An 11454-nucleotide genomic window follows, 5' to 3' on the forward strand; every position below is an offset into this window, starting at 1 on the left:
GGTTGGGTAGGTTAGTACCCGTTAGAGGGTTGGGTAGGTTAGTACCCTGTTAGAGGGTTGGGTAGGTTAGTACCCCGTTAGAGGGTTGGGTAGGTTAGTACCCCGTTAGAGGGTTGGGTAGGTTAGTACCCTGTTAGAGGGTTGGGTAGGTTAGTACCCTGTTAGAGGGTTGGGTAGGTTAGTACCCGTTAGAGGGTTGGGTAGGTTAGTACCCGTTAGAGGGTTGGGTAGGTTAGTACCCCGTTAGAGGGTTGGGTAGGTTAGTACCCCGTTAGAGGGTTGGGTAGGTTAGTACCCCGTTAGAGGGTTGGGTAGGTTAGTACCCCGTTAGAGGGTTGGGTAGGTTAGTACCCTGTTAGAGGGTTGGGTAGGTTAGTACCCGTTAGAGGGTTGGGTAGGTTAGTACCCGTTAGAGGGTTGGGTAGGTTAGTACCCTGTTAGAGGGTTGGGTAGGTTAGTACCCCGTTAGAGGGTTGGGTAGGTTAGTACCCGTTAGAGGGTTGGGTAGGTTAGTACCCTGTTAGAGGGTTGGGTAGGTTAGTACCCCGTTAGAGGGTTGGGTAGGTTAGTACCCTGTCCTCAGGACCTTTACCATAATCTATCAGTCTCTGTGTGTGTGTGTGTGTGTGTGTGTGTGTGTGTGTGTGTGTGTGTGTGTGTGTGTGTGTGTCAGGATGACATCACCGATGATGCGGTGGGTTTCGTGGCGGCAGCGGAGATGCTGAGGGAGAGGGGGCGGGGACGATCATCGCCGTGGCAACGCACGCCATCCTGTCCGCGGACGCTCCCAGGATCCTCCAGGAGTCAGTCATTAGTCAGAGAGGAGAGGAGGTACCCCCTGTATATAACCTCATTACTACCCGGTACCCCCTGTATATAGCCTCATTACTACCTGGTACCCCCTGTATATAACCTCATTACTACCCGGTACCCCCTGTATATAGCCTCATTACTACCTGGTACCCCCTGTATATAACCTCATTACTACCTGGTACCCCCTGTATATAGCCTCATTACTACCTGGTACCCCCTGTATATAGCCTCATTACTACCTGGTCCCCCCTGTATATAGCCTCATTACTACCTGGTACCCCCTGTATATAGCCTCATTACTACCTGGTACCCCCTGTATATAGCCTCATTACTACCTGGTACCCCCTGTATATAGCCTCATTACTACCTGGTACCCCCTGTATATAGCCTCATTACTACCCGGTACCCCCCTGTATATAGCCTCATTACTACCTGGTACCCCCTGTATATAGCCTCATTACTACCCGGTACCCCCTGTATATAGCCTCATTACTACCCGGTACCCCCTGTATATAGCCTCATTACTACCCGGTACCCCCTGTATATAGCCTCATTACTACCTGGTACCCCCTGTATATAGCCTCATTACTACCTGGTACCCCCTGTATATAGCCTCATTACTACCCGGTACCCCCTGTATATAGCCTCATTACTACCCGGTACCCCCTGTATATAGCCTCATTACTACCTGGTACCCCCTGTATATAGCCTCATTACTACCTGGTACCCCCTGTATATGTGACAGGTTACAGGAAATACTCATAGCCTGTTATACATTAAAAAGTATTAGTAAGTTCATAGTATGTGAGGATCTTAAAACATCTAAGGTTAAAAATATCATGCATTCTGTATTAGTTGATAGAGATGGATAACATTCATATAATTGTGTTAAAAAGTAAAAAATCCATCAAGCGTACAAAAGGTAAGAATTGTAAAAGGAATGTGTAAACCGTTATATTGATTACTTTATTTTGTGGTGCCAAATTGAAGGGGAAAAGTGTTAATCTGTGATCTACTAAATGCTCTTTAATCTATGAGCCTGAGATCGATTGCTCTGGTCTCCAGCCAAGTTCGCGGGGAAATCGCGGTCTTTTCCTCATTACAGTAAAAGTTCTCAGTGAGGAAACAATACCGTATCACACTCGGGATTATTTCTCCCCTTTTTCAGGGGCCAAAGCCTCATTAGATATCGGTCGTCCAGAACAACTAGCCAAAGCCTCATTAGATATCGGTCGTCCAGAACAACTAGCCAAAGCCTCATTAGATATCGGTGCGTCCAGAACAACTAGCCAAAGCCTCATTAGATATCGGTCGTCCAGAACAACTAGCCAAAGCCTCATTAGATATCGGTCGTCCAGAACAACTAGCCAAATCCTCATTAGATATCGGTCGTCCAGAACAACTAGCCAAAGCCTCATTAGATATCGGTCGTCCAGAACAACTAGCCAAAGCCTCATTAGATATCGGTCGTCCAGAACAACTAGCCAAAGCCTCATTAGATATCGGTCGTCCAGAACAACTAGCCAAAGCCTCATTAGATATCGGTCGTCCAGGACAACTAGCCAAAGCCTCATTAGATATCGGTCGTCCAGAACAACTAGCCAAAGCCTCATTAGATATCGGTCGTCCAGAACAACTAGCCAAAGCCTCATTAGATATCGGTCGTCCAGGACAACTAGCCAAAGCCTCATTAGATATCGGTCGTCCAGAACAACTAGCCAAAGCCTCATTAGATATCGGTCGTCCAGAACAACTAGCCAAAGCCTCATTAGATATCGGTCGTCCAGAACAACTAGCCAAAGCCTCATTAGATATCGGTCGTCCAGAACAACTAGCCAAAGCCTCATTAGATATCGGTCGTCCAGGACAACTAGCCAAAGCCTCATTAGATATCGGTCGTCCAGGACAACTAGCCAAAGCCTCATTAGATATCGGTGCGTCCAGAACAACTAGCCAAAGCCTCATTAGATATCGGGTCGTCCAGGACAACTAGCCAAAGCCTCATTAGATATCGGTCGTCCAGAACAACTAGCCAAAGCCTCATTAGATATCGGTCGTCCAGGACAACTAGCCAAAGCCTCATTAGATATCGGTCGTCCAGAACAACTAGCCAAAGCCTCATTAGATATCGGTCGTCCAGGACAACTAGCCAAAGCCTCATTAGATATCGGTCGTCCAGAACAACTAGCCAAAGCCTCATTAGATATCGGTCGTCCAGAACAACTAGCCAAAGCCTCATTAGATATCGGTCGTCCAGGACAACTAGCCAAAGCCTCATTAGATATCGGTCGTCCAGAACAACTAGCCAAAGCCTCATTAGATATCGGTCGTCCAGGACAACTAGCCAAAGCCTCATTAGATATCGGTCGTCCAGGACAACTAGCCAAAGCCTCATTAGATATCGGTCGTCCAGAACAACTAGCCAAAGCCTCATTAGATATCGGTCGTCCAAAGGAAGTCTGTAGACGGGAGTGTTTATGCGTCTATACAGAACAACTGGCGTAATTTCCCGGACTATTAAGCGCACCTGAATATAAGCCGAACCCACTGAATTTTAAAAAAAGTATTATTTTGAACATAAATAAGTCGCACATGTCTATAAGCCGCAGGTGCCTACCGGTACATTGAAACAAATTAACTTTACACAGGCTTTAATGAAACACGGCTTGTAACAACAATAAATAGGCTTTAAACGAAACACAACTACAAAATGAGGATGTGATTTGCTCGGGTTTCCCAAAAACATGATTTGCTGGTTGGGGTAAGTTTCTCAAAAGCATGTGAAATCACAAAAAAAAAGTGTCTGGACCCTTACTATGAAATTCAACTTACATAAATAAAATAGATTTAGTTGTAAAAAAAAAGAATAACTTCTCCTGTAAGGCAGTGTTATTAAAATGGAGGTGAAATGTCTTTAAAAAGTGGGTGTTAACGAAATGTCTGTGTGGCACTCTTCCCCCTCCCACTACACTTTCTCCCTCCCCTCCCAGGATGTGAAGTTAAAGAACATGGGTTCTTGGCCCAGCGTTCTCAGTCCACCCCCGCCTCCGCTGTCCGCTCCTCTAGCGACAGCTTCGAACAGGTCCGTCGCGTCGCCCGAGAGAAGGAGAGAGAGAAACAGCTAAAAGCACAGGCCAGGAGAGAGCAGGAGAAACTACGGTAAGAGGGAAGGATAGAGGGAGGGAAAGGGAGGAGGAGGAGGAGGAGGAGAGGGAGAAGACCTCTCAGCCGAGGTAGAAACTATGGTGAGAAAAAAGGGAAGGATGGATAAAGGGAGAAGCTCATTCTAGCACCCCATCTAAGCTCATCCCCCTCTGACACTCCACTTTCTCTTCTCCAGTAGCCGTGACTACGAGGACTCTGTGGAGCAGCAGGGGAGGGGGCGTGTCCAGGAGGACACTCGCCGTCGCCAGGAGCAACTTTCGCCTCAACCCCTCCCGCCGACTCCCCACAGGCCCCTCCCACTCAACAGGCCACACCCTCGGCCGCAGCAGAACGCCATGGACCAGCAGAGGGAGCTGGCGAGACGCCGCGAGCAGGAAAGGAGGAGGAGAGAGGTGGTAATACTTTATAGCAGTAATACTACTATAATACTAACATGTTATACTAGTATAGCAGGAGAGAGGTGGCAATACTTTATAGCAGTAATACTACTATAATACTAACATGTTATACTAGTATAGTAGGAGAGAGGTGGTAATACTTTATAGCAGTAATACTACTATAATACTAACATAATATACTGGTATAGCAGGAGAGAGGTGGTAATACTTTATAGCAGTAATACTACTATAATACTAACATGTTATACTAGTATAGCAGGAGAGAGGTGGTAATACTTTATAGCAGTAATACTACTATAATACTAACATGTTATACTAGTATAGTAGGAGAGAGGCGGTAATACTTTATAGCAGTAATACTACTATAATACTAACATGTTATACTAGTATAGCAGGAGAGAGGTGGTAATACTTTATAGCAGTAATACTACTATAATACTAACATGTTATACTAGTATAGTAGGAGAGAGGCGGTAATACTTTATAGCAGTAATACTACTATAATACTAACATGTTATACTAGTATAGCAGGAGAGAGGTGGTAATACTTTATAGCAGTAATACTACTATAATACTAACATGTTATACTAGTATAGTAGGAGAGAGGTGGTAATACTTTATAGCAGTAATACTACTATAATACTAACATGTTATACTAGTATAGCAGGAGAGAGGTGGTAATACTTTATAGCAGTAATACTACTATAATACTAACATGTTATACTAGTATAGCAGGAGAGAGGTGGTAATACTTTATAGCAGTAATACTACTATAATACTAACATGTTATACTAGTATAGTAGGAGAGAGGCGGTAATACTACTATAATACTAACATGTTATACTAGTATAGCAGGAGCGAGGCGGTAATACTTTATAGCAGTAATACTACTATAATACTAACATAAAATACTAGTTTAGCAGGAGAGAGGTGGTAATACTTTATAGCAGTAATACTACTATAATACTAACATGTTATACTAGTATAGCAGGAGAGAGGCGGTAATACTTTATAGCAGTAATACTACTATAATACTAACATGTTATACTAGTATAGTAGGAGAGAGGCGGTAATACTTTATAGCAGTGATACTACTATAATACTAACATGTTATACTAGTATAGCAGGAGAGAGGCGGTAATACTGTATAGCAGTAATACTACTATAATACTAACATAATATACTTTTCTAGCAGAAGAGAGGTGGTAATACTTTATAGCAGTTATACTACTATAATACTAACATAATATACTTTTCTAGCAGAAGAGAGGTGGTAATACTTTATAGCAGTTATACTACTATAATACTAACATAATATACTGGTATAGCAGGAGAGAGGTGGCAATACTTTATAGCAGTAATACTACTATAATACTAACATAAAATACTAGTTTAGCAGAAGAGAGGTGGTAATACTTTATAGCAGTAATACTACTATAATACTAACATGTTATACTAGTATAGCAGGAGAGAGGTGGTAATACTTTATAGCAGTAATACTACTATAATACTAACATGTTATACTAGTATAGCAGTAATACTACTATAATACTAACATAATATACTGGTATAGCAGGAGAGAGGTGGTAATACTTTATAGCAGTAATACTACTATAATACTAACATAAAATACTAGTTTAGCAGAAGAGAGGTGGTAATACTTTATAGCAGTTATACTACTATAATACTAACATGTTATACTAGTATAGCAGGAGAGATGAGGAGAGAATCATCATAAAGATACGTATTAATATATGTATATTCTTGTTATATTATGTATATTCAGTTATATTACAATAATACAGAGGAGAGGTAGTTTAGCTGAGAAGAGATGGGAAAGATTAACACTGCATCTAATTCCTCTCTCTCTCTCGCTCTGTCTCTCATCCCCCTCTCTCTACAGATGGCGGACACCATTGACATCAACTTCCAGAGCGACTTGATGGCCATCTTTGAAGAGAACCTTTTCTGAGAGAGAGATTGAGAAAGGAGGAGAGGGAGAGAAAGAGATATGAACTCTACCTTATCCCACCATGGCTGGGATTTCACACACAACACCCTCCCTCCCTCTGATTAGAGACCCCAGACCAGGATGTGAGCTCCAGAGACTTGAAGGAGACTGAGGTGAGGTACAGTAATAAGGAGTAGCCCTCCCTCCCTCCCTCTGATTAGAGACCCCAGACCAGGATGTGAGCTCCAGAGACTTGAAGGAGACTGAGGTGAGGTACAGTAATAAGGAGATGCCCTCCCTCCCTCCCTCTGATTAGAGACCCCAGACCAGGATGTGAGCTCCAGAGACTTGAAGGAGACTGAGGTGAGGTACAGTAATAAGGAGTAGCCCTCCCTCCCTCCCTCTGATTAGAGACCCCAGACCAGGATGTGAGCTCCAGAGACTTGAAGGAGACTGAGGTGAGGTACAGTAATAAGGAGTAGCCCTCCCTCCCTCCCTCTGATTAGAGACCCCAGACCAGGATGTGAGCTCCAGAGACTTGAAGGAGACTGAGGTGAGGTACAGTAATAAGGAGATGCCCTCCCTCCCTCTGATTAGAGACCCCAGACCAGGATGTGAGCTCCAGAGACTTGAAGGAGACTGAGGTGAGGTACAGTAATAAGGAGTAGCCCTCCCCTCCCTCTGATTAGAGACCCCAGACCAGGATGTGAGCTCCAGAGACTTGAAGGAGACTGAGGTGAGGTACAGTAATAAGGAGTAGCCCTCCCCTCCCTCTGATTAGAGACCCCAGACCAGGATGTGAGCTCCAGAGACTTGAAAGAGACTGAGGTGAGGTACAGTAATAAGGAGATGCCCTCCCTCCCTCTGATTAGAGACCCCAGACCAGGATGTGAGCTCCAGAGACTTGAAGGAGACTGAGGTGAGGTACAGTAATAAGGAGATGCCCTCCCTCCCTCCCTCTGATTAGAGACCCCAGACCAGGATGTGAGCTCCAGAGACTTGAAGGAGACTGAGGTGAGGTACAGTAATAAGGAGTAGCCCTCCCTCCCTCCCTCTGATTAGAGACCCCAGACCAGGATGTGAGCTCCAGAGACTTGAAGGAGACTGAGGTGAGGTACAGTAATAAGGAGATGCCCTCCTCCCTCCCTCTGATTAGAGACCCCAGACCAGGATGTGAGCTCCAGAGACTTGAAGGAGACTGAGGTGAGGTACAGTAATAAGGAGAAGCCCTCCCTCCCCCCCTCTGATTAGAGACCCCAGACCAGGATGTGAGCTCCAGAGACTTGAAGGAGACTGAGGTGAGGTACAGTAATAAGGAGATGCCCTCCCTCCCTCCCTCTGATTAGAGACCCCAGACCAGGATGTGAGCTCCAGAGACTTGAAGGAGACTGAGGTGAGGTACAGTAATAAGGAGAAGCCCTCCCTCCCTCCCTCTGATTAGAGACCCCAGACCAGGATGTGAGCTCCAGAGACTTGAAGGAGACTGAGGTGAGGTACAGTAATAAGGAGTAGCCCTCCCTCCCTCCCTCTGATTAGAGACCCCAGACCAGGATGTGAGCTCCAGAGACTTGAAGGAGACTGAGGTGAGGTACAGTAATAAGGAGATGCCCCTCCCTCCCTCTGATTAGAGACCCCAGACCAGGATGTGAGCTCCAGAGACTTGAAGGAGACTGAGGTGAGGTACAGTAATAAGGGAGATGCCCTCCCTCCCTCCCTCTGATTAGAGACCCCAGACCAGGATGTGAGCTCCAGAGACTTGAAGGAGACTGAGGTGAGGTACAGTAATAAGGAGATGCCCTCCCTCCCTCCCTCTGATTAGAGACCCCAGACCAGGATGTGAGCTCCAGAGACTTGAAGGAGACTGAGGTGAGGTACAGTAATAAGGAGTAGCCCTCCCTCCCTCCCTCTGATTAGAGACCCCAGACCAGGATGTGAGCTCCAGAGACTTGAAGGAGACTGAGGTGAGGTACAGTAATAAGGAGATGCCCTCCCTCCCTCCCTCTGATTAGAGACCCCAGACCAGGATGTGAGCTCCAGAGACTTGAAGGAGACTGAGGTGAGGTACAGTAATAAGGAGAAGCCCTCCCCTCCCTCTGATTAGAGACCCCAGACCAGGATGTGAGCTCCAGAGACTTGAAGGAGACTGAGGTGAGGTACAGTAATAAGGAGATGCCCTCCCTCCCTCCCTCTGATTAGAGACCCCAGACCAGGATGTGAGCTCCAGAGACTTGAAGGAGACTGAGGTGAGGTACAGTAATAAGGAGATGCCCTCCCTCCCTCCCTCTGATTAGAGACCCCAGACCAGGATGTGAGCTCCAGAGACTTGAAGGAGACTGAGGTGAGGTACAGTAATAAGGAGATGCCCTCCCCTCCCTCTGATTAGAGACCCCAGACCAGGATGTGAGCTCCAGAGACTTGAAGGAGACTGAGGTGAGGTACAGTAATAAGGAGATGCCCTCCCTCCCCTCTGATTAGAGACCCCAGACCAGGATGTGAGCTCCAGAGACTTGAAGGAGACTGAGGTGAGGTACAGTAATAAGGAGTAGCCCTCCCTCCCTCCCTCTGATTAGAGACCCCAGACCAGGATGTGAGCTCCAGAGACTTGAAGGAGACTGAGGTGAGGTACAGTAATAAGGAGTAGCCCTCCCTCCCTCCCTCTGATTAGAGACCCCAGACCAGGATGTGAGCTCCAGAGACTTGAAGGAGACTGAGGTGAGGTACAGTAATAAGGAGTAGCCTCCCTCCCTCCCTCTGATTAGAGACCCCAGACCAGGATGTGAGCTCCAGAGACTTGAAGGAGACTGAGGTGAGGTACAGTAATAAGGAGTAGCCCTCCCTCCCTCCCTCTGATTAGAGACCCCAGACCAGGATGTGAGCTCCAGAGACTTGAAGGAGACTGAGGTGAGGTACAGTAATAAGGAGTAGCCCTCCCTCCCTCCCTCTGATTAGAGACCCCAGACCAGGATGTGAGCTCCAGAGACTTGAAGGAGACTGAGGTGAGGTACAGTAATAAGGAGTAGCCCTCCCTCCCTCCCTCTGATTAGAGACCCCAGACCAGGATGTGAGCTCCAGAGACTTGAAGGAGACTGAGGTGAGGTACAGTAATAAGGAGTAGCCCTCCCTCCCTCCCTCTGATTAGAGACCCCAGACCAGGATGTGAGCTCCAGAGACTTGAAGGAGACTGAGGTGAGGTACAGTAATAAGGAGATGCCCTCCTCCCTCCCTCTGATTAGAGACCCCAGACCAGGATGTGAGCTCCAGAGACTTGAAGGAGACTGAGGTGAGGTACAGTAATAAGGAGTAGCCCTCCCTCCCTCCCCTCTGATTAGAGACCCCAGACCAGGATGTGAGCTCCAGAGACTTGAAGGAGACTGAGGTGAGGTACAGTAATAAGGAGTAGCCCTCCCTCCCTCCCTCTGATTAGAGACCCCAGACCAGGATGTGAGCTCCAGAGACTTGAAGGAGACTGAGGTGAGGTACAGTAATAAGGAGTAGCCCTCCCTCCCTCCCTCTGATTAGAGACCCCAGACCAGGATGTGAGCTCCAGAGACTTGAAGGAGACTGAGGTGAGGTACAGTAATAAGGAGTAGCCCCTCCCTCCCTCTGATTAGAGACCCCAGACCAGGATGTGAGCTCCAGAGACTTGAAGGAGACTGAGGTGAGGTACAGTAATAAGGAGATGCCCTCCCTCCCTCCCTCTGATTAGAGACCCCAGACCAGGATGTGAGCTCCAGAGACTTGAAGGAGACTGAGGTGAGGTACAGTAATAAGGAGAAGCCCCCCCCTTAGCGGTGGGGACCGGGAGTACAACTTCCACTTTTTGCAATTTCAGATGCGTTTTTTGTGTCTAACTGCCCGTTTATCGTTGATGATTGGTTGTTGCCGTGGGCAATGGTGAAACCGGATACCTATGGATAAACAGATATTTGAACTCCTCTTGTATTCTGAAATGAAACCGGAGGGAGGAGGGGAGGACTGAGAACTATTACCTGAACATAAAGAATAAAAAGAGGGTTTAATGGAGAAAGAAGATGTGAACACCTTCTAACGTGCGAGAGGGAGGGCCGGGCGAACGAGAGGATGGACAGACTTCTTTCTCTTTGATTCATTTCTCTCTTAATCTAGAATTTTTCTCTCCCTGTTTTTTGATGTTGGGTTTTATTAAGCGGGGTGGGTGAGGAGATGGGGAGGGAGAAGTGGGCCGGCTGTGTGTGTTACCATGTTTACGTCCCAAAAGGGCACCCTATTCCCTTCATATAGTGCACTACTTGTGTCCAGGGCCCATGGGGATCTGATCAAAAGTGGTGCGCTATATAGGGAGTAGGGTGCCATTTGGGACTTATCCTCTGAGATGGGTTCAGTTTCTCTCCGGACAGCAAGATGAACACCGGGGTCACACCCCAGCACTATAAAGAAGCACCCTTCCTTCCTTCCTTCCTTCTTACTCTCCTTGTCCTTTGTGACATCACTGACTTGACACAACTTGAAAGTGTAAAAGCTTGAACTCCATTTTTTCAGTCATATCTGATTCATTGATTATTTCAAGAAAGGAGGCAGAGAGGGAAGAAAGGAGGCAGAGAGGGAGGGAAGGAAGGAGGGAACGAGGGGAAAAAGAGGAAGGATGAGTGAAGAGAGGAGGGAGAGAGGGAAGGAAGGAGGGAACGAGGGGAAAAAGAGGAAGGATGAGTGAAGAGAGGAGGGAGAGAGGGAAGGAAGGAGGGAACGAGGGGAAAAAGAGGAAGGATGAGTGAAGAGAGGAGGGAGAGAGGGAAGGAAGGAGGGAACGAGGGGAAAAAGAGGAAGGATGAGTGAAGAAAGGAGGCAGAGAGGGAAGGAAGGAGGGAACGAGGGGAAAAAGAGGAAGGATGAGTGAAGAGAGGAGGGAGAGAGGGAAGGAAGGAGGGAACGAGGGTAAAAAGAGGAAGGATGAGTGAAGAGAGGAGGGAGAGAGGGAAGGAAGGAGGGAACGAGGGGAAAAAGAGGAAGGATGAGTGAAGAAAGGAGGGAAGGAAGGAGGGAAGGAAGAGAGGGAAGAAAGGAGGGAAGGAAGAGAGGGAAGAAAAGAGGGAAGGAAGAGAGGGAAGAAAAGAGGGAAGAAAGGAGGGAAGGAAGGAAGAGGGGGAGGGC

General features: G+C 46.9%; 1 long non-coding RNA gene across 1 annotated transcript; it reads left to right on the forward strand.

Annotated features, from left to right (window-relative positions):
• Positions 1-732: 732 nt before the first annotated feature.
• Positions 733-6554, forward strand: LOC123735942 (uncharacterized). Its single transcript, XR_006765831.1, has 4 exons — positions 733-831; positions 3804-3972; positions 4154-4370; positions 6280-6554. It is a non-coding gene; the product is annotated as an uncharacterized lncRNA (long non-coding RNA).
• The last annotated feature ends 4900 nt before the right edge of the window (positions 6555-11454 follow it).

Source organism: Salmo salar, unplaced genomic scaffold, assembly GCF_905237065.1.
Source record: "Salmo salar unplaced genomic scaffold, Ssal_v3.1, whole genome shotgun sequence".
Lineage (NCBI taxonomy): Eukaryota > Metazoa > Chordata > Actinopteri > Salmoniformes > Salmonidae > Salmo > Salmo salar.